Here is a 25,236-nt window from a genome sequence, read left to right as displayed (position 1 = left end):
ATATCCATGATAAACGTTGGCACAATTAAGCTCAACACTAACCAGTAAACCATCAACAAAGTTATTATCACCTAAAACCAGAAAAATAATGTTGGATTGAGAATCGAGTACTACTACCTTCAGAGAATAAAACTCTGCCGAATACAGGACAAGAACAATCACCTCCGTTTCTCTTTTCTTGATCTCTATATTGTCAGTGATTCTCTATTGTTTTTCTCACCAAAACCTTACTTTCCTCTCTTTTCTTTCTCTTTTGCTCTTGTGCGGCTGCCTCCCCCCCCCCCTTCTTGCTCTCTCAATTTCAGCCTTTTGTTTTCTCTCATGCCTCCTCTCTTTTTCTTCCTCTCTCCATTGTGTCTATCCTCCTCTCTTAGCTCCCTTATATAATGCTGTACCACCTCACACAAAAACCCTATTTCTGCTCTTTTACCAAAAAGTCCCCTTAAACCTTATTTTCTTCTCTTTAGAAGCCCTAAGAAAATGACCCTTTTTGTATTTTTCATTCCTTTTGCAAAACCCTAAAAAATTGTCACATTTTCCTTTTTAAAGTTTTATTTCCCAAAATCTTTTAATTTCCTTATTTTGTAGATAATTTCTAGGGTTTGGTTTTATTGGGCTAATATTTGGGTGTTTGTGGGTTTAAGGATCCAAGAAACAAACTTTTGAATATCCGTGGGCATGTGGGTCAAAGAAATGAGTTTTTGTAGGCTTGTGGGTCCAAAAGTGGTTTTTTGAATTTTTGTTAACTTGCGGTCTCAAGAATGAGCTTTTGCATTTTTTGTGTTTTTCTATTTTTTTATTTTTTTGGGCCGGACGAAAACCGATTACTACACTTATGATAAATATATATATATATATATATATATATATATATATATATATATATGTTTGTGTCTGTGTGAATGTGATCATATATATATATATATATATATATATATATATATATATGTTTGTGTGTGTGTGAATGTGATCTCCTTGGATTATTTAGAGTTGATTACCTTAAACTATATTTGGGTTTTGCAAATTTTTATTGACTTGCATATTTACGTTAGAAAGACTTAACTATTTCTCTCCTTCATTATTTTAAGTTCTTTTGATTAGCTTGATTAACCCTCCTGCTACATGTTTTCCCATACATATAGACAATAACAAAAGTTAAGAGGATGTGTACGAGCTTGAACAAGGTGTGTTAATAATGTTTGTGTTTAGTTTACTTTTAAATAAATTTTAAGATGTATTTTAAGTGAGTGACAATCATATTTCGGTGATGTATTCTAATGACTTGAAGATACTTAAATGTTAAGGATGATGTATTAGAGCATGTAATAATTATTGATGTTTATAGTGTGATCCAAAAAGGCTTAGGGTTGCTTCCTACCTAGACCCGGTGAAGAGGGACACGTGGTTAGTTACTGTGCCGTGTAATTACTCTGGGTGTGTTATACTATCCTATATTTGGATCATGCACACAACAACGAAAAGGAGAAAAATAGGCAGTAAGAGTTGACCAACAGAGACGAGGTTTAGAGTCAGTCGAGGAATACAATAGGTATTTGGGATAGTAGTGCCATATGTGGAGGAGACTTGACCAATATGGCGGATGGTCACAGGAGATCCATCAACTGTTTGAATGGTGGGAGGTTGACCAACAGGGTGTTCGGTGGGAAAAATTGTGGAATCACGGGTCATGTGATTGCAACAAGTCGAATCAAAAAACCAAGAAGTATTACTTGAGGTGGCAAACATGGCAGTGGAGTGTGAATTACCCGAATGAGCAAGGATTTGACTATGTCCTCAATATGAGAAGCAGACAATTCCACTACAAAAAATGTAGGCGTGGAGTTGTGAATTATAGTAGCAGTAGATTGTAGATCCTCGATATACGTTGAGTTAAGACTGAAAGGATAGATTAGGGTTTCAAGAGCAGTCTCATTGGAGATGACCAGGACCCTGTTTCTTACAGAACTTGCATGTGCAGACTAAGCAGTCCAAGGGGATGTGACCATTTGTTTTGCAGTATTCACACCAATTTTTGGAGGATGCAGATGGAGGTCCTCTAACATTGGGAGTTGCAAATACAACATCTATAGGAATTTTTGTCGAGGTTGAAGTTGAGTTTCCTCTAAAAGAAGTTTAGTGACTACTTGATCCAACGTAGGCATAGGAGTACGATGGAGAAGAGAGGTCTCGATAGGAAGTGATCCAACATGCTCAAACTCATCAGTGAGAGCCATGAGGAATTGAACCAAGTGTTGTTGATGTCGCTAGGAAGTGAATTTGTTAGCACTAGTGGGAATAGTAAACACAGGTTCAAAAGAGGCGAGCTGATCCCAAATGTAGTACAACTCATAGAGGAAATTATTGATGGATTGACCAATTTTTGCCTTATTTGATAGAGAGTAGTCAGCAGTTGGTATTGATGAGCCAGGTCAGAGGTGGTGTACAATTGTTCCAGATAATCCCAAAGGGATTTGTAGTTAAAAATGTCCAAATTGAAGACTGATTGAGTGAGTAAAATTATTGTGAATCCAGGTAATGATTTGGTGATTCTTGTTATCCCATTCTTCAAGTCGATTTGTGTATGCTGGTTTGAGCTCCGTAGCTGCTTGTTTTGGTTCAATGATTTCACCAGTGATGTAACGCCATAGCTTCGACCTTTGAGAAAGCTAGTCATGGCTTGAGTCTAAGGCATGTAATTGAGCCACCCATGATGATGGTGATAGGCTAGGAAGCATCATGACGATCCATGATATGAAAAGGACAATAGGGTATAGAGAATAGATAAATAGTGATATGAAAAGTTTGAGGAGATCGGACAAGGTGATAAAGGTTGAGGTCAACAGAGCATAGGTAATGTGATGACCCAACGATGCATGCACGATAAAGCAGAGATCACCCAAGGTGGATAGGCAACGGAAGTGGTCAATCGGAAGCTTGTTGTTTCGCAGCGCTCCAATACCATATTAAAACAATGAACATTGGAAGATGAGTAATATGGTTATTGTACATGGTTTTGGGGTAAGCCAAATATCCATCGTGGTCTCCATAGGGGCACAACTGATATATGGAAAGAGGTCAAAGCCGTATTTTTAAAATTTTTCTAGCACAGTAATCATTTGGAATCTTGGATCAAGACTGACCACTTTTTTATTTGTCCCAAAGCCCACTTTTTTTTTTAAAACATAAAAAAAACATGCTAAATCCTAGTTTTTATTAATATAACCATTTTATTCCTTCTGTAGCAAATTTGCTCGAAGCCTGTAATATTTACTCTTCCTTTTGGATAAATATGGATTTAACCCCTGTACTTTACCTTTTGGATCAAAAAAGCCCCTGGATTTTTTTTGGATCAAACAAGCCCTTGTACTTATCAGAATGATACAAGTTACCCCTTCCGTTAAATGTCTGTTTAAAAAATGCTGATTTGGCACATATTATCTTATATGGCATTTATTTGAAGAAAATTGAAAATTAGGTGTAAAAGTTACGTGGCTATCAATAAAAAACAAACAACAATAATAAATCTTCCGCTCCTCCGTCTTCCCGTCCTCCCACACTCCAAAGAGGAGGAAATAGTTGTTCAACAAAATGCCCAATTCCTCAAACCCATGTTCAACGAAAAATTCAAGAAGAAAATTGAGAATATGGGTTTGACGAATTGGGTTCTTGAAACTGTTGAAAAAAGCATAGATATTGAGATTTTATTGTGAAATGATGAAGGAGGTGAATTAGGTATTTTGTTGAACTAAAAATTTTAGAATATGGGTTTGAAGAATTGAGTTCTTAAACTGGGTATTTCTTGCATCTTCAATCTGGGTTGAACATGGGTTTGATGGTCGGTGTAGAGAGACGGTGCGCCACCATTTGAAAACAAAGGGAGAAGGTTCAGTTTAATAGAAGGGTTAACTTGTATTATTTTGATAAGTGTAAGGGTTTATTTGACCTAAAAAAAAGTTTAGGGGCTTTTTTGATCAAAATGTAAAATACAGAGGCTAAATCCATATTTATCCCTTAATTTTCATTAATTTCAATATGTATTTATGCTAATATTTTATAAGACGAAACATTAGGATGAATGTTCATCGCTAATATCATTTTAATAAACAACAATACATAACAAATCAGGAAGAAAAAAAATTCAAAACTTGCCAGTACCCAGTGCCCAAGAGAACGGAACAAGGGTGAGAAACAAATGTTCCTGAAGAAGCAAAAACCCAAATGCAAATCAACCACAAAATGTAAAGAATCTGAGGAACCCAGATGCAAAAAAAATGCAACAATTGAGGATGTGTTCATCAAGTGCACGAATTACAAGTGAAAGGAGTTAAAAAGAGAGTAAATATTTCTATTAGGACAGCGATTAGATTTGTTTGAAAGCATTTCAGCAAATTAACAGTGACTTTTTTTTTCCTAAAAATACATTGTCATGGTAAAACAGTAGCTTTTTGACAAAATACTTGACTACGCACAATTATAGTTAAAAGCGTTCCCACACTTGCTATCAGTAATGTATCCTGCATTGGAGCCACAAAGACCATTCATTTTGGGTTCTTCAGCAGAGTTGGTTGAAGAACCAAAATGCCTCCCCTCGGCCTCCATGTCGCCCAAGTGTAACGATACACTTGCGTCTTCGTCGCAGCCCCCATTTCTTAGCGATGCTAGATTCTCAGAAACTGCTTTGTCTAATAGCTTGTTTTGATGCACTGGTGATTGTTCAATGAAGCTTGGAATGAACTGATGTTGGATGCTCGGAGCTGCCCTAATCCCTTCTTCCAAATGAAACTCAATCCCTAAAACCAAGGGGTTTGTTCCTTGGCCAACTTGTTCAGCATCCATCGGCATGTGCTCGATTTGGATACCCAGTGGCTCAAATGTGTCTTCTGTCTTGTCATACGGAGGATTCCCATCAAGAGGTGACAAGCCCCCAACCATAGAGCAAATTGCCATTACCGAGGCAGCTCTTTGTTCTTGCACTGCCGCTGTATTATAAAAGCACACACTCCGTATTACGACAAGGCCTCTGAGGGGAAAACAAGTAAAAGGGGGAAAATAGAATAGCCATCATGAGGTAGAGTATTCTTGTTCTTCTCTAATACAATTTTCTAGGCCAGTTCAATCATTCTCAAGTTACAATTGTTCTCATTGTCAATCCTAAATACAGTCTCGAATTTTTTTCCTTTCAAGAGCCAAATGAGCAACGACTCCATTTTAGCAGAGGGCTTTACTGCTGTCCTATGTGTTAAATAGCTTCTTTGGCTCTAAATTGTGAACACAAATGATTATACCGTTCCCGAAATCCGTATTCTACTATTTCTGAGCTTAATGTACTGTATTCATAGTTTTCAACAACAGAAGGATAAGTAAGCCGAACAGAAAGAAAGAGAGACAGTAAATCATGGACCAAAAGTATTAAAGGCAGTGGTAAGAGCACAAACCTTTAAGCCCTTCATTTGTAGTGATGAGATCAAGTTCGAGAATATTGAGCAGCCGCCCAAGATCAACTCCTCTAGTCCAGTTCTCTGGATGCTGGCCAAATTTCAACTTAACTCGGCCTCTATTTGTAGTACCACCCCAAATAATGCCAATAGGCTGTGGCTTCTGACCAGTCTCACCCTTCATCATAATAAGGCTTCCACTATCTCCTTCAAGGTCAAATGTCTGTTGATGTTGAAACTTGAAACCTCAAAATGAAGATCCTTACCTGGGTTCATTCCAGCAAAAATGCCATACCATAGATCATCCGTAATGAATGAAGTAGCTTTCTCCACAGCACCCAGATATACCCCAGGTCCAAGTGTCGGAGGCAAAGGATGAAACATCTTCTGATTTGGATAATCTATGTCAACTGCGACGTGCCGATTTGTGAGAAAACCAACTTGTGGATTACCAGTTATGCTCCTTACTATTGCACCTAGTGTTCCGTATTTCTCCTGGCTTGCTACCTGAGTATGGAAATAAATAAAAAGTGTAACTACAGTCAGTTATACCATAACGGGGTCCAGGACAATTTAAAGTGCAACTGAAAGGAAGAAAGAAAAGTATGATTTCATTGATAGGCGACGATTGATGAAACATTGACGGGATAAAAGAACCACTGGTAGTGGCCATGCCTAATGCATGTAACTACACTGAAACACGGTGATGGCCTTACTGGCTTCATGCATGATATTTATCACAACACAACCATCATTGTACGCTTAATATTCACTCATCCACAGGGTTTGTCATCCCAAGGAGACAAATTTCTAGAATGCATCTAAATGTTTTTTTATTTCAATGTACCAACATCTAAGATATGATAACCTAGGAATAAAGCTTTTGAATGACGAATCATTAAGTACCAAGCTCATTAAGCTGATAAACATGATATTAGAATTGCAAAAATTGTGTCATCTAGTACGCCAATGAAACAATTTTTGCAAATTCTAATATCATATTTATCAGCTTAATGAATTTGGTACTTAATGATTCACAATTCAAAAGCTTTATTTCCAGGTTAACCTTCTGCTTTTCTCATGTTTTCAATCATAATTTACAATCGACCAAGAATTTACAAGATCTTCTTGAACAAATCTCACAACACAAAATATCTATTTGCATGCAGTTTCCTATCCTTGAAACCCTGTGAATAACCATCCAAGCCTTCGAAGAAAAAAATTGGAAATCAATATCTCAAGCTCAAGCTCGTCAAGGGGAAAGGAATTGATACCATTGTTGAGGTTCAGAGGCAACAAGAATGTCAGACATTATTTTCCCCTCTTACAGTACGAAATGGACATCAGTATATATATTATTTCCTATCGCCAATGATTAACCAATTTTTACATCCAATTCCTATGGCAGCTTAAACACACCAGCAACTGCTTTCATTTGTTCAACCAAGCTGAACAAACAGTGTTACCATGGGCTTTATTTGTGCAAGGGGTGCATTTAAGGTTTACAAAGCCCTTTTCAAAATGGATTGACACTCGAAAAGTACAGAGGAACATTTTTTGAGGTAGGACGTTGTCAGAACCAAATTGACATAGTTGTACTATTCTATATGGGAAGACAGAAATCATGGGAAGAAAGGAAGAAAGAAAAAGGCAATCACCTATTTATTGAGAAAGAATATATACTAGTGAAAAAAATATAACAAGGGAGCTTAAGAATACCTGGGATCCTGAACCAATCCGCATATTGCCCCCATGTAAATCATTCACAATCTCAGTGTACAGTTGTTCTTTGGGCGCTGGCTCAGGAGCCCCAAAATATGAGAACTCCACCACATCCACGTCACACCATACTCCTCCCGGTCCCTGATTAAATTATGCACCAGTCATTTCAATTGCAAATCAAACCAACTGAAATAACAAAAAACGGGAATACAGTGAAAATGAAGCAAATGAACCCAAAAAAATTCCAAATTCTCGCCTCTAGAGCATTGGGTAGACATTGAATGCGGCTCAGCCATTGCTTGTGAACTTTTCTGGATACGAAAACTAGAATAGCTGGTATGTCAGTCAGCAGACCTCCCCGTATACGAAGCCCAATTGCAGTTCCAATGCTCTAACATCGTAAGATCTTGCTATGAAATGCCCTTATCTCAGAAGCTCCAATAATGTGGCTGCTTGCTGCCCTTTCGGCAAATGGCCTAGAGTTTCAGGTAGCACCCCCTTTTGTAGATTAGAAAAGTAGTTTGCTCGCTCCACAGCAGCATCATTTAGCCGGCTAGAGGTTGGCCACGAGAAATAAGCAGCATTGCTCTCACAATGCTGTCCAGCTGAAGCAAAAAGTTGAAGTGTAGGAACACTTATTAAAGGCAGATTAGGATTATTGCAGCCATTTTTCTCAACATCCAAAGCTGATTCCTCTAATGGTGTTGAACCAGAACAACGAGCCCTCATATTATGTCTGGACCGTTCCATCACACTAGTTTGAGAAACCAAAAGCAAATATCCCTGGAATGGGAAAATCACACTCACCAATACAGATGTTAAAGGTTATGGCATGTGTACATAGAGTAAACTATCATTTTAACAAAGAAGCTTTGGTTGGGATAGTGAAGTTGATTGTGATAACTCCTTGCAAATGCGGGAGATCGCATGTTCAACTCCCACGTCCAACAATTTCGGCGTTACTTTCTTACATGAGAGATTTTCCCCGCACAGGCTATAGTCCGGTCTAAATTGTCGGCAGCGTGGAGTGGGCTGGGTTGGTGACCCAAGTTTAGAGCTGTCCCAGCTGTCATGGGCAGGGGAATTCTCGGTTACCAAAAAAAAAGTAAACTATCATTTTGGTCACCCTAAGATTTTGTTTCCCAAACTCGCCACTCAAAGAATAAAACTTAAAACAAGGGTTACCTAGTGATTGGAAAAGCTGAAGTGATTGCCGGATTGAGCAAACTATCATTTTGATCACCGAAATATATATATATTTTCGTTTTGGTCGATATACTTTTTACAATTTCGGTCACCTTAAGATATTACTAAGAAAAACATTAGTATTCATTATTTAGCTTGGTCACTAAAAAAAACCATCTTTACCAGAAGGGTGCTTGGGGCCTCAAAGGGAGTCAAATTTGGAAATTTCTTGGGTAAGAGAGCAGAAGTGACGCCTCCACATCAGCGTGAGCAGCTGCGAGGAGCAGAGTGTTGGAGAAATATGCAAGAATAGACAGACGGCCTGACAAGAACAACTATCAATGGTTCGCGAACAGACAATTTTTTGATGAACAAAATGATAGTTAGTTGAGTGATGTGTTTGGGTAACCAAAATGATAGTTTACTCGAGATTTCTTAAAGATACAATATGTTCCAAAAGTTTAGGCTTCTTGTACACAAATTTTCAGACGTCTACATCGATTTTCCGTAATTGAAAATCCTCTCCATCTTGACAAACACTCAGATCAATTTTCAAATTGAATATCTTAACAAAATAATCAAACAAATGACAGGAGAGCAAGAACACTTGCTCTGCCTCTTGTAGCAGTTCAGCACAACACAAAACATACACAAGTACACAACAATGGGCAAAAAACACAATCAGAAAGGCAAAAAAAATTACGTTTAAATACCCCAAAAAAGAAAGAAGCAAATTTAAGAGACTTAAGATTTAAGACTCACGGATCAATGATGAAAAGCTGCTTAAGGGGTCCAAGCTTCAAGAGACTCTCAAGGGCTTAAATAGAGAGAAACCCACATCACGTTTGTCCCTAATTGGTAATAGACTGAGATACAGAAATATTGTTTGTATATTATCTTTGTTGATGTACATTGTTATATTTATACAATGAGATATTAGTGCTGCCTATCTATGATATTAAATGTAATTAATACAAGAATATTGCTTGATTGTTGACTTAAGCATATTACACGCAATCCTTGTAATAATAGAGATGATCAACCAGAAGTGATTGTTGGAGTGAGTTTGTGCTTGATCGTTGGTGAAGATATTGAGTTTGACTTTCCAGCTGTGTGCATGATTGTGGGAGTGATCAATGGTGCTGACTTATCATGCCCCCGCAAGATTGATTGTCCATTGAGGACACCAATCTTGTTCCGATGAGTGATGAAGTGGTGTCGAGAGAGAGGCTTGGTAAGGGAGTTGGCGAGTTGGTCCGAAGTATGAACATGAGATATCCGAAGTTGCTTGGCTGCAATTTGGTCACGAACAAAATGGAAATCAATGGCAATATGCTTCATGCGAGAGTGAAATACTGGGTTGGTGCAGACATAAGTTGCACTGCCATTGTCACAATAGATGGTTGGTGTGGTATGTAATGGAACTCGTAATTCTTGAAGAAGATTCATAAGCCAGTTGACTTCGGCGGCCGTGGAAGCGATAGCACGGTACTCAGCCTCGGTGGAAGAGTGAGCCACTGTCTTTTGCTTTCTGGAGCTCCATGAAATCAAATTTGGACCAAGAAATATGACATAAGCAGATGTGGAGGTGGAATCATTTGGGTCCCCTGCCCAATCTACGTCAGCAAATGCATGGAGATTCTTAGATGAATGCTTGCGTAACAGAAGTCCATGATGAAGTGTACCAGCAAGATATCTAAGTAATCTTTTGACTGCGGTCCAGTGGATGGTGGAGGGGCAATGCATGAATTGCGATAATTTGTTGATGGGGAAAGAGACCTCCGGCCGAGTGAGAGACAAATACTGAAGAGAGCCTAGTGTTTGACGGTAGAGTGTAGCATCTGCGGGAGCCGAGCAATCATGTAGTTTGAATTTGGCTGTGGTGGCAAGTGGAGTGGATACAGGTTTGGCTGAGGCCATGTGAACTCGCTGAAGTAAGTCTTCAATGTATTTTTTCTGAGATAAGAATAGTCCATTGGAGACAAATGTAGCTTCTACTCCAAGAAAGTAAGATAAATTGCCAAGATCCTTAAGTGAGAACCGGCGGGAGAGTAGTGAAATAAACTGATTGACAGATATAGTGGAGGAGCTAGTGATGATTATATCGTCCATGTGTATGATGAGTAGTGGAGTAGCCGACGAAGAAACATGGACGAGATCGAGGTTCTAGTTTATTAGATGTGTATGGACATAACCACGGATAACATAGACAACCAAATACTTTGAGAGACAACTAGTTGGGTGACTGCCGAAAGAGATGAGAATAGGGGGATATGTTGTTTGTGACAGGGGAAGGCATTCAATTTATGAGATAGACAGCCGCTTGGAAAGCCAAGGACCAATATTTGAGTGGAAGAGCAGCATGATGAAGCATGGTAAGAGCAGTTTCTACTACATGACGATGTTTGCATTCAGCAGTGCCAACATACTCAGGAGTGTGTGGTGGAGATTTGAGGTGTTGAATTCCATTTGTGGAGAGAAGTTGGCCAAGGGGTGTAGCTTCACCACTCCCATAAGTGTACAAGGTTTTTATTTTTGTGGAAAAATACCTTTCAACAAGAGGTTGAAAAGATGAGAAAATAGAATAAACATTAGATTTATTTTTGATGGGATAGAGCCATGTGTATTTGGTAATGTAATCCACGAAGATAACATAGTAACTAAAATCATCAAATGAAATAAGAGGAGCAGGTCTCCAAACATCCATAAAAATAATTTCTAAGGGACATGAACATTGCAAAGATGAGACACCAAATGGAAGCTTGTGACTCTTATTACATAAGCATGCATTGCAATAACGTGAAATAAAATTGGATCTAGATAGAGGTAGAGTATTATGAGTGATGATATGATGTAGAATCTTGGATTAGGGATGGCCAAGGCGGTTGTGCCAGAGAGAGAGATTGGGGAGAAGAGCTGGATTTGAGGGCTGTCATGGCAGAACGAGTTGAAGGAGAAAGCGGATTGTTCACTGAAGTTGGCCATTCATACACGTGACCTCTACTCCGGTCGCGTACCAAGGATGCCCCCTTAATTAGATCCTTCAAACGAAAAAATTCAGGAAAGAATTTAATAGATTTACGATTTTGTGAGCAAAATTGTGAGACAGAAAGGAGATTTTTCTTGATGTTAGGGGGCACACAAAACATTATTTAGTTGAAAAGTAGAGTTATAGGATTTAAGAGCAGTAGAGCCAATATGAGTGATAGGAATATTGTTACCATCGCCCATTGTGATGTCCTCATTACTACCATATTCAGAGTGAATGGAGAGGTTTTGCAGATCCAAAGTAATGTGATGAGAAGCTCCGGAGTCCACTAGTCATCCCAGTTGATTGCCAGATGAGTCATGAGCAGTGTAGTTGGCTTGTGGCCAGTTGGATGGTGATGGTCGAGAGCGACAAAACTTTGCAACGTGGCCAATTTTGTCACAAAGTTGACAGAATGGCCGTGATGGAGTTCTATTAGTTGAGTGTCACCAATTTTGAGGAGTAGTTCCGTGACTAGAAAAACTTGTGTTTCCTCTATTGCCATGAGAATTGTATTGAGATTGATTGTTGTTATTGTTGCGGCGAGAGTCATTACCACCTTGATGCCCAGTTGCTCCACGGTAACTATTGTAATAAGAAAATGTATTGCTGCCTCGCTTATAACTTTGCCTTTGTGAGTATTGGGCAGTGATGGGATGTTCTTCTTTTGCTGGATCCGAGGTCTTTATGCTTGTCTCATAGTCAAGTAGTTTTTCAACAAGTTCTTCAAAGGAAATTGGTGTTTCTCTTGCACGTAACGCGGCTTTGATTTCTTTGTAGTCACTAGTGAGACCATTGAGAGTGTGAACTACAACTTCTCCATCACTCAGTTTATGTCCAATCACAGCAAGATCATTTATGATGGTCTTGACTGATTGCATGAACTCATAAATGCTTTTGCCATCTTGATTGACTTTAGTGAGTGAGTCAATAAGACTTACCATGTGAGTGTTTGATTTGTTTGCATACATTGTCTTTAAAATGTTCCAAGCTTCTTGTGCTGTTTGGCATCGTGATATGAGAGGACCTGTAGGTCCTTGAACTGCAGTTTGAATGGCAAGAAGAAGAAGGAGATCTTGACGATTCCAAACCGTGCATTGAGGATCAGTAGTTGGTGGACATGGATGGGTACCATCTACATAGCCCATAAGATCATATCCAAGAAGGAGGTTTGTCATTTGAGAATTCCACATCTAATAATTTGACCCTTGTAATTTTTGATGTATGAGAGAAGATGTGTTAAGGGAGATGACTTGAGAAACTAAGGAGGAAGAGAAAGTTGATGAGGAATCTGTATTGGTGGTTGTTGTGACTGTGATATTCAATGGTTCAGTCATGGTTAAGATGTCTTGAGATAGGTACCTGGATGAATAGAATAGAAAGAAGAGGAATACAGGTTAGGAGAGAGGCTCCGATACCATAATAGACTGAGATACAGAAATATTGTTTGTATATTTATTATCTTTGTTGATGTACACTGTCATATTTATACAATGAGATCTTAGCGCTGCCTATCTATGATATTAAATGTAATTAATACAAGAATATTGTTTGATTGTTGACTTAAGCATATTACACGCAATCCTTGTAATAATAGAGATGATCAACCAAATGTGCTTGTTGGAGTGAGTTTGTGCTTGATCATTGGTGAAGATATTGAGCTTGACTTTCCAGCTGTGTGCATGATTGTGGGAGTGATCAATGGTGTTGACTTGTCAATTGAAGCAAGAATCTCTTCAGAAGCAGTAGAGATTGCAATAGATGTAGTAGAGTTGTAGCTTTAGAAACCCACGAAATCAAAAACAAAGAAACTCAAATACAATAAATTATCCAAATAGACTCCATTTATTAGATCTTTTGTTTTTGCAATCCTACAGTTGATACTAATATTTTGGAACAATAGTGTTAGGTAGTTTAAAAATTGGTGGCCCAAAAATATTTAAATCTATGTGACTGTGTGACTAAGATGGTGATTGTATATGAGAGAAAATGGTAGTCCAAAACATGTGAGACAAATAAGACAAATTTTGAATTTTAAAAATTTCAAACAAATACTTACATTCTCTCACCTCTCCCATCACTCTCAGTTTTCTCTTCCCCTCTCTCTCTCTCTCTCTCTCTCTCTCTCTCTCTTTCTTTTACTCTCTTTCTCCCTCACTATTGGAACCCAAGATCCACTGTCTGACCACCGATCAGGGCCGACGACCTACCGAAATGAAGCGCAGAAGCGCCACGACTCATGCCTAGCCTTCGTTCTCCGTCAATAGGCACTTACTTCATCGAAATCTTGCCTTGAAGCCGTAGCCAAACGAAATTTTGGGAGCTTAATCCGGACACCATAGGCCACCTCTCCGAGAACCACCACCACTGTTGGACTCGTCTTGTTGAGCTCTACAGGTTTCAGCCCTTCGACGGTTGGAATAGTCATCAGGATAGTTATTCCATTGATTTCTATATGTCATTCTACTAATTTTGATATGACAATGTATTTGAGTTTCATAGGCATGTACTGCTCTCAGAATGATGTAATAATGGTTTTACACTTCTAATCCATTCTCATTTCCTCGTTTTACTATGTTAAATTGTGAGTTTTGGTTGTTTAATTTCACTATATACTTCTTTAGACAATGGATCTGGAGATTGGCTCCATATCTGGATTGTGTTTTTCTTAAAAAAAAATGGATTCTGGACTAAAAACAATTGATTGTGGATTGTGTTTTTTAAAAAAGAATGAATTTTGGACTGTGCTTTTGAAAACACTAAATTATGCACAGCTGCTTTCAAAAACAATGGAATCTGTATAAAAACAATGAATTCTGGACAATTTTTTTTCAAAAAAAAAGGGGATTTTGGACAATTGTTTCATTGATTCTATAGGTTTCAGCCATTGCTATAAACCAAAGTATTTAGTGATTCCGTTTATTTGGATGTCATACCGTTGATTTTATTGTAAGACATATAGCTAAATTCATTGTTTTGAACTAGTGGAAGCTAAATTCATTGTTTATAATAAGTGGAATAGAACTCATTGTTTCTTAGGTATAAAGAAAATCCAAGACAAAAAACAAAGAATGCACAATATATTCGTGTCACAACTATCGACACCTAAAGACAAGCTCCTTAGCCCTTAATCCATACCATCATGGCTAAATTATTATTTATTACATAAACCTTTTACTTTTGTAGAATCAGTTGTTGTGTCTTCTTGGGCTAGAATGGTGTGTTCTTCTTCCACACTAAGAACTCTTCCTCCAGCTGCTTGGGGGTCGCATCTTGTTCTTCTTTCGCCATATCTATTGATAAGTGCCAAAAATATACACTTTTAATAATGAATTATTAAGGCATTTGTCACATAATTAGGGCTTAAAGTGATTATTACACCACTAAAATGCAAATATCATTTTCACTCACTTTGTATTTATTTTTATATTTTCAGGTCCAATTCATACCAACCAATGTTCAACATTTGCTAGCTCATTTCATGAAGAGCCCATATGCTTTTGTCCACTACCATCTTGATCAAATTATTGATTATCATTTGAAAGCCCACCACATGATTTGTCAAAAACATCATTCCATGTATCACCATCATTATAGTACAAATTGGACATTCAATGATGGAGACTCCACTTAAATGCAATGATGGAGATTCCACTTCAATGCAATGATGGAGATTCCACTTCAATGCAATGATGGTGACTCCACTTATTTTGTCATGGTTGGTCATTCAATGGATGGATAGCTCCTAATTTCCTATAAATAGAGAGCTAGGGGAAGAAAAGAGAAAAAAAACATTGAAGGAGGAGAGAAAGAGGCAAGAGAAGAAGAAGAATTAGAGAGTGAGTTCTTGAGTTTTATTTTCTCTTTTACAACAATTCTCTCACATATTCTTTCTAGAATTTTGTGAGATTAATTGTTGGTTGTGTAAACCTAGTATGAGGAACTAATCTTCTTACTAGGGTGATGATGGATCCACTCTATTGTGTCTAAATAAATTTGGTTTGATTAATTATTAGTTTATTTATGTTATGTCAAGTGTTAATTAGCTATTCTTTATTGATAATCAAATCTTGATGCTTAGCTACCATCTAGGTTTGATTACAATGATGCAAATTGAGGCAAATGCCCATGTCCAATTTGAGACAAGCTTCTTGCAATTAATACCGAAGTTACCTAGACATAAATGCCATATGCTAGGATCTTTGTGATCACTACATAAGTTACCATAAATCCTAATGCATTCTTGATTGTCTTAGCCAATCCAAATGCCCATGGTTGGTTGCAATTAAGAATAGGCGTGGTAAGTCAGATGCCCATGACTATTACATAAATTAGGGGACTTGATCTTTGACATGCATGAATGAAATGATAATTGTCGGCTAAATAATTTAAATACAATAGAGTTGGTGAAATTGGATCCCTAGTTTTGTTTATTTGTGTTAATCCTTATTTATTTTGTTTCCATTGATAATTACAAATAGTTGGAATTGCAGATATTTTATATTCAGTCCCTGTGGGTACGACACTCGTATTTGCCACTTCTATACTACAATTGATTCGTGCACTTGCGAGTATAATTTGGGTTTGGAATCGCTATACTTTTAGCGGGTCATAAACCCCACATCAAGTTTTTGGCGCCGTCGCCGGGGACTGATTTAATATATTGTTATCTAACTCTTGTATATATGTATATATTAATATTAGTATATTATACCTCCTTAATGGAAGGTTTTTCAGTTTTATATTTGTGGATGGCTTAACCGCCCCATCTAGCTATATATTATTGGCTGGTTCTACTGCTACCGCCCATATCTGTTTATAATAACTGTCACTAACACTTACTAACTTATTAACATTTAAATTTCTGCCACTAACAGTAACATTTATTTATTTATTTATTTATACAGTATTATTTATATTTGTGGTTGGCTTTACATTGCCCCACCTGTATATATATATAGATATGCTTATATGGTCGGTTGAGCCGCCTAAGATAACCTTTTAGTTCTGTTAGTATTTATGGTTGGCCTCTATGCCCCATTTTATTTATTTATTTATTTTTATTTTTTTTATATATTAATTTTTTTATTTTGTGTATATCCACTCTTTTAATTTTGTTAAAAAAAAATAAAAAAATAAAATAAAATAAAATAAAAAAAAGGGGTTATTATCACTGACATTTTCTTTTATGCAAGGACGTCGATCTCAAAATCCAAATCTTCTTAAATTCAATCCAGAGATTGAACGAACTCTTGCACAACTGAGAAGAGAAGTAAGAGGAAATATGGCAGAAGGGAATCCTGAGAATGCTCTTGCTGGAATTGCAAATCCACCAGTCGATGCACCTGCTCGGAGGCCAATGAAGAATTCATTCATACCTCAGAATATGGAGCAGCCATCCAGCATAGCATTTCAACCCAATGTCCAAGGCAATGCCACATTCTCTCCAGTTCTACTCAATGCAGTCCCACATTTCCGAGGCACAACATTTGATGACCCTTACCTACATATCAGAGAATTCTTTGAACTCTGTAAGACACAATCTGTTCAGGGCTTGACGTCAGAAGAAGTACGACTCATGTTGTTTCCATTTTCTCTCAAAGACAATGCGAAACTGTGGTTCAACTCTTTGACCCCAGGATCGATCACTACATGGGAACAAATGGCAACAAAATTCTTGAAGAAATTTTTTCCAGCCCAGAAGACGAAGCAATTAAGAAGGGAAATTCAAACATGGCAGCAAAAAGATGGGGACTTATTTTATGAAGCTTGGGATAACTTTAAACAGCTACTGCTAAAATGTCCACATCACAACTTGTCACAAGATGATCAAGTTCAAGCTTTTTATGAAGGACTCGACGCAACAAACACAAGTATCGTAGACTCAGCTTGTGGAGGCATATTAATGGAGAAAAGCAGCGAAGAGGCTTTTGACTTATTTGAAACTTTAAGTAAATTCTCAACAATTTTCATCTAGAGTAAAGCAAGGGGTAAAACTTCCAAAAGGTGTATATGAAGTCCACACCAGAGTAGAAAACCAACCTCAGTTGCAAGCCATGGAGAAGAAGATTGACATGTTAATGAAAGCAATTTCATCTTCCCAACAAGCAACCCAAGTTGAGATGTGTGCCATTTGTTCTCAATCTAACCACACCACGGAAACATGTCCTATGTCTTCGAACTCTGAACAAGAACATACCAATTATGTGGGACAAGGTGGCTTCCATCCCAACAACAATCCATTTTCAAATACATACAATCCAGGATGGAGAAATCACCCAAATTTCAGTTGGGGAGGACAAGGCCAGCATAAGCAATACAATCAGAAGATGACACAACAAGTCCCTATTGAACCAAAGAAGCTTTCTTTGGAGGAGCAAATGGCTCTTCTAGCTCTCAACACCAACAATTTTATTCAGAAAACGACAGAGCAAAACAACAGGTACGACCAACAATTCAGCAACATACATGGATCTATTCAGAAACTTGAAGTTCAAGTTGGTCAAATTGCTGAGCGACTAAGTGAAAGGGAGCTGGGCAGATTGCCGAGTCAACCAGAAGTAAATCCAAAAGGCAAGGAACAAATCAATGCTATTACCACCAGACGCGGAACAACTGTGGGATTTTTAGAGAATGATGGTGAAAAGGCCAAAAAGCCTAATGATGAAATTCAGCCCAAGCCAAGTGACTTATCAAAGCATCAAATGAATGAGTCTCATGTGCCTTTCCCTAGCCGGTTGGTGAATGAGAAGAAGACTGACCAGATGCGGCGAATGATGGATATATTCAGAAAAGTTGAGATCAACATTCCGCTTCTTGACGCTATTCAACAAATTCCTCCCTATGCAAAATTTCTCAAAGATGTCTGCACCAGAAAGAAGAAACTGGCACCATATGAGAAGATTATGTTGTCTGAACAATGCAGTGCCGTTCTAAACAAGAAGCTACCACCAAAGCTAAAGGATCCAGGGAGTTTCACTATCCCTTGTACTGTTGGGCAAGTCTCTTTCGAGAAAGCTTTTCTAGACTTGGGTGCTAGCATCAATCTGATGCCATATTCAGTTTTTGTGCAACTCGGTCTCGAAAAGGAATTACAACCAACTTCAATTACTTTGCAATTGGCAGATCGATCAATAAAATTTCCACGCGGTATCATAGAAGATGTTCTTGTCAAAGTTGATACATTTCTGCTTCCAGCAGATTTTATTATCCTTGATATGGAGGAAGACAGAAACATACCAATTATTCTGGGGAGGCCTTTCTTGGCCACTGCAGGAACTATTGTGGATGTACAAAAGGGTTGTTTGTCCATGACTGTACAAGGACAAACGGTGGAATTTAATCTATTTGAAGCTACTAGACACCCTTCTGATACAGGGGAGTGTTTTAGCATTGAAGCTTTTGATGGCTCAATTTATGATTCATTTTTGGAGCATCAATCTATTGACCATTTGGCAACTTGTCTTGCGTTTCCTGAACTGCAATTTGAAGACGATGGTGAAGTTGCAGAATTTTGTGCATATTTGCAGGCACAACAACCAGTGAATCATAGGTGGATTCGTACATTTGAAGCTCTCGGTCCTTTACTTCCGAAAGTGGTTCGTTCTATTGAATCTCCACCAAAGCTAGAGTTGAAACAACTTCCAGATCATTTGAAATATACTTATCTTGGTGCTAAAGAGGCATTACCTGTCATTGTCGCTGCTAACCTTACTGATTCAGAGGAAGAAAGTCTCTTGAGGGTGCTACGACAATACAAAAGTGTCATTGGATGGTCCATTGCTGACATCAAAGGCATAAGTCCCACTATGTGTATGCACCGAATTTTACTGGAAGAAGATTCAAAATCCTCGCGTGAAGCACAAAGACGCCTCAATCCATCAATGAAGGAGGTAGTTCGATCTGAAATATTGAAGTTGTTGGATGTAGGAGTCATCTATCCTATTTCTGATAGCCAATGGGTCAGTCCTGTTCAAGTGGTTCCCAAGAAATTTGGAATCACGGTAATTACTAATGAGAACAATGAGCTCATCCCAACAAGAAAGCAGACAGGGTGGCGTGTTTGTATTGATTATCGAAAGCTGAATTCTGCCACAAGAAAGGATCACTTTCCTTTACCATTTCTTGATCAGGTGCTAGAAAGACTGGCGGGCCATTCCCATTATTGTTTTCTTGATGGCTACTCTGGCTATAATCAAATTGTGATCGCACCAGAGGATCAAGAGAAAACAACTTTCACATGTCCTTTTGGGACATTTGCATATAGAAGAATGCCATTTGGGCTTTGCAATGCACCAGCTACTTTTCAACGGTGCATGACAAGTATATTCTCTGACATGGTGGGCCACATCATTGAAGTCTTTATGGATGATTTCTCTGTGTTCGGATCATCTTTTGATACCTGCCTGTGCAATCTTGCCTTGGTTCTGGAGAGATGCCAGAAGACTAATCTGGTGCTTAATTGGGAGAAATGTCATTTTATGGTTCAAGAAGGCATTGTTCTTGGTCATCTTATTTCCGAGAAGGGGATTGCCGTTGACAAAGCAAAAATTGAAGTTATTTCTAGATTGCCACCTCCCATTTCTGTAAAAGGTGTGCGATCTTTTCTCGGACATGCGGGGTTCTATCGCCGGTTCATCAAAGATTTTTCGAAGATTTCCAGGCCATTGTGCAATTTACTTTCCAAGGATGCCACTTTCCATTTTAATGATGAGTGTTTGCAAGCATTCAGCAAATTGAAGCAATTACTTACATCTGCACCTATCATGATGGCACCAGATTGGAGTTTACCATTTGAGCTCATGTGTGATGCCAGTGACTATGCAATTGGAGCTGTGTTAGGGCAAAGAGTTGACAAGCTACCACATGTCATTTACTATGCAAGTCGTACTCTCAATGACGCCCAACTTAATTACTCAACAACGGAAAAAGAACTGTTGGCTGCAGTTTTTGCATTGGAGAAATTTCGATCATACCTGATTGGATCAAAGGTGATTGTCTATAGTGATCATGCGGCTCTCAAATATTTGTTGTCTAAGAAAGATTCAAAACCGAGATTGATTCGCTGGGTGTTATTACTCCAAGAATTTGATTTAGAGATAAGAGATAAAAAAGGAGCAGAAAATGTTGTAGCAGATCATCTTTCTCGTATTGTTCAAGCAAACGATAGTGAGAAGACGGAGCTTCCATTGAATGAAACGTTTCCTGATGAACAGCTTTTCTCTGTACAAATTGAGATGCCTTGGTATGCTGATATTGCCAATTACCTTGCAAAAGGTGTTATTCCCAAAAATTGGACTCACCAACAACGGAAGAAATTTTTCTCCACAGCCAAGCATTATTTCTGGGATGAGCCTTACTTATACAAACATTGTGCTGATCAAATCATTCGGAGATGTGTGCCACAGGAAGAACAACAGAGTATTTTACAATTCTGCCATACATTCGCTTGTGGTGGTCATTTTGGTACTCAGAGAACTTCTGCAAAGATTTTACAATCAGGGTTCTATTGGCCAACTCTTCACAAGGATGCCCACATTTTCTGCTCTACCTGTGAAAATTGTCAGAAACTTGGCAACATTTCTCGCAGGAATGAAATGCCACTCAACAATATTTTGGTGGTTGAAATCTTTGATGTTTGGGGAATAGATTTCATGGGACCATTTCCCAAGTCTCATGGGAATGAATATATACTGGTGGCAGTAGACTACGTGTCCAAATGGGTTGAAGCTATTGCAAGCCCAACCAATAGAAGTGAGGTGGTAATTCGGTTACTTCAGGGTGTAATATTTCCAAGATATGGCACTCCACGTGCTATAATCAGTGATGAAGGGAAGCATTTTCTGAACAAGAGTGTGTCTACACTTCTTGCCAGGTACAATATCACACATAAGATTGCCACTGCTTATCATCCTCAAACTAGTGGACAAGCTGAGATTTCTAACCGAGAAATTAAACGCATTTTGGAGAAGACTGTGAATATCAAAAGAACTGACTGGAGTATAAAATTGAATGATGCTCTTTGGGCATATCGCACTGCATATAAAACTCCAATTGGCATGTCTCCATATCGTTTGATTTTTGGCAAGGCTTGCCATCTTCCTGTGGAGCTCGAGCATAAAGCATTCTGGGCAATAAAAAGGTTGAATTTTGATTATGATGCAGCTGGTGAGAAGAGGAAACTGGAGCTCAATGAACTTGATGAGCTACGTGACGAGGCATACGAAAATGCGAGGATTTACAAGGAAAAGACAAAAAGATACCATGATCAACACAATGCAATGAAAGAATTTTCTCCTGGTCAAAAGGTACTTTTGTTTAACTCTCGTCTCAAACTTTTCCCAGGGAAGTTACGTTCAAGATGGTATGGTCCATTTCAAGTTGTTCGAGTATATTCCCATGGAGCTGTTGACATTAAAAATTTGGAGACGGGAAACGAGTTCAAGGTTAATGGCCAGCGCCTCAAACCTTATTTGGAAGCTAATCTTGACAGAACTGTCTCCAGCATTACTCTTCAAGATACAGGTAATTGAGTGTTGGGAACACTCTGTCTTGCCCAGACAATAAATACAGCGCTTATGGGAGGCAACCCATACTTTTTTTTCATCTATTTATTTTTATGCAATATTATCTAAAAAAAAAAAAAAAAAAAAACAAAAGTCTTCCTCTAGCGTGGAAATGAGCAGCAATAGCCCGGCTAGAGATGGGGCTATAAACATTAGAGGATGGACAACACAGGCTGGAGCACATGTTGGCTGCACTCATGGATATGATATGAAAGTAAAAACATGGCAATGCAACGGCCAGAAATTTTTTTTGTCAGGTTGTATTTCTCTGAACCATAGCTTTCCATATATATTTTTCCTATTTTATATATATATATATATTTTTTTTTCTTTCTTCTTTTCCCATTGAGGACAATGCAAGATTTTAAGTGGGGGAGGAACTGGTTTGATAAAAAAAAATGAAAAAAAAAAAATTGTAGCTAGAGGAGGCAAGTGCTGTGCTACCTTAGGTGCAAGCTTGAAACACTTGTAGTTGATCTCTTGGAGGGATGCCAACTCAACCAGCTAAGTAATTAGTAGTTTGTCCAGGAAACAACCACCGATAAGGTATTTGGGAGTCCTAAGCATGGACTGGACGAAATGTCCATAATTGTAAAGCCCCAAAGTGGAGATACAAAGGACTGTTGACCTTGGCTTGGGTTCCATTGAGCCGACCAGAAACTCTTAGAGAATGACAACCTATTGTAAGGCCTTGTTAGCCTTTTGCCCTTGCTACGGGGTACATCTCTTTAGTTAGGTTGATAGTAACCTAGCATCCAGTCTCAAGGATCCTGGTGTTGAGACAAATTCCGTTTGTTTACGGTGCTTTGGGAATATTGAGTCTTAGAACCGTTTGTTTGTTAAATATCTATTCTATTTAATGATTGTTAAAAAAAATAATAAAATAAATTTTTTTGATTTGGAAGTCATATTTGTATCATATTTCTGAATTGGTCTGATTATTTCTGAAGTGTGGATAACAATTTGAGTTGAAAACCCATAATCACTTGTGGATTTTTCTGACTTTAGTTTTGTCTCACCTATTTTATTTAATAATTGGATCAATTGCACAGAATTACATATTTGTGGGGTATGATATTTAAGATTAATTATGAACATTGTGATTTTCTTGAGTTGATTTGGAATTCTTTGAATATTAATATCTTGGGATACATGTATACATTCATATTTAAAAAAGAAAAAAAAGAAAAAAAAACAATTATAAATAAATGGGAGTGTTTATAAGTTTTTCTGCTGAGTAACCGGGCCTCTTGCCTCAGTAAGCAGTGAGTGTTCGCGTAAAAAGGTAGAAAAATCAAGACATCAACCCATGTGACAAGCGAAGTTTTGAAGCCTTTTTGACTCGAGTTATTAAACCCGTTGGGGTGTCTTTACACCTAATGCCCTGAGCCAACTGGATTGGGAGTCATTGGTTGAACGCTTGTTACAAGGGTCATTTAGAAAGCTTAATGAGACTGAGCATTGCACAAGTCACATAAAAATATTATATATAAAAATAAAAAAAAATCAATAAATAAAATCCCTTGATATTAATTATTCATTGAGTCTGATGATTCTTGTGATATTGCAGTGTTTGTGTTAATATTAAATTAAAGCCACATATTTATGTTTAATTCGCTACGCACTACACATCACGCTAAGATTGAATGGGTGATATGAGATTTAGTCAGAATTATTTGTTTAAGTGATAGTGGTCGGTGGATTCTTAAATATATTCATACTAAAGAAATAATTAGATTCTTCATATATGTGATATGAATTTTCCGAACGCTTGAATTGCTAGAGGCTAGCAATAAGCTGGTTGGGGGTTGTGATAAGTGCCAAAAATATACACTTTTAATAATGAATTATTAAGGCATTTGTCACATAATTAGGGCTTAAAGTGATTATTACACCACTAAAATGCAAATATCATTTTCACTCACTTTGTATTTATTTTTATATTTTCAGGCCCAATTCATACCAACCAATGTTCAACATTTGCTAGCTCATTTCATGAAGAGCCCATATGCTTTTGTCCACTACCATCTTGATCAAATTATTGATTATCATTTGAAAGCCCACCACATGATTTGTCAAAAACATCATTCCATGTATCACCATCATTATAGTACAAATTGGACATTCAATGATGGAGACTCCACTTAAATGCAATGATGGAGATTCCACTTCAATGCAATGATGGTGACTCCACTTATTTTGTCATGGTTGGTCATTCAATGGATGGATAGCTCCTAATTTCCTATAAATAGAGAGCTAGGGGAAGAAAAGAGAAAAAAAACATTGAAGGAGGAGAGAAAGAGGCAAGAGAAGAAGAAGAATTAGAGAGTGAGTTCTTGAGTTTTATTTTCTCTTTTACAACAATTCTCTCACATATTCTTTCTAGAATTTTGTGAGATTAATTGTTGGTTGTGTAAACCTAGTATGAGGAACTAATCTTCTTACTAGGGTGATGATGGATCCACTCTATTGTGTCTAAATAAATTTGGTTTGATTAATTATTAGTTTATTTATGTTATGTCAAGTGTTAATTAGCTATTCTTTATTGATAATCAAATCTTGATGCTTAGCTACCATCTAGGTTTGATTACCATGATGCAAATTGAGGCAAATGCCCATGTCCAATTTGAGACAAGCTTCTTGCAATTAATACCGAAGTTACCTAGACATAAATGCCATATGCTAGGATCTTTGTGATCACTACATAAGTTACCATAAATCCTAATGCATTCTTGATTGTCTTAGCCAATCCAAATGCCCATGGTTGGTTGCAATTAAGAATAGGCGTGGTAAGTCAGATGCCCATGACTATTACATAAATTAGGGGACTTGATCTTTGACATGCATGAATGAAATGATAATTGTCGGCTAAATAATTTAAATACAATAGAGTTGGTGAAATTGGATCCCTAGTTTTGTTTATTTGTGTTAATCCTTATTTATTTTGTTTCCATTGATAATTACAAATAGTTGGAATTGCAGATATTTTATATTCAGTCCCTGTGGGTACGACACTCGTATTTGCCACTTCTATACTACAATTGATTCGTGCACTTGCGAGTATAATTTGGGTTTGGAATCGCTATACTTTTAGCGGGTCATAAACCCCACATCATCTATTTTTCTGTGTGTTTTTGAATGAGGGTTTTGTTTGGCTGGGCACATGTGGAATGCTTATGTGGCTTGTCACATCAGTTATGGACATTATGTACAAAAGATTCTATGGATACTTATCATTTTTGCAGAAAATATGTTGTAAAGTACTGTTTTAACATGATTCATAGTTGAAAATGTTATTTTT

The 25,236-nt window shown here is 37.7% G+C and overlaps 1 pseudogene; it reads right to left on the bottom strand.

Moving 5' to 3' along the window:
• Nucleotides 1-2,922: 2,922 nt before the first annotated feature.
• Nucleotides 2,923-7,902, bottom strand: LOC119985560 (annotated as a pseudogene).
• Nucleotides 7,903-25,236: the final 17,334 nt, after the last annotated feature.

Source organism: Tripterygium wilfordii, chromosome 19 (genome assembly GCF_013401445.1).
Source record: "Tripterygium wilfordii isolate XIE 37 chromosome 19, ASM1340144v1, whole genome shotgun sequence".
NCBI classification, from domain to species: Eukaryota; Viridiplantae; Streptophyta; class Magnoliopsida; order Celastrales; family Celastraceae; genus Tripterygium; species Tripterygium wilfordii.
This window is presented reverse-complemented; position numbering and strand designations above follow the sequence as displayed.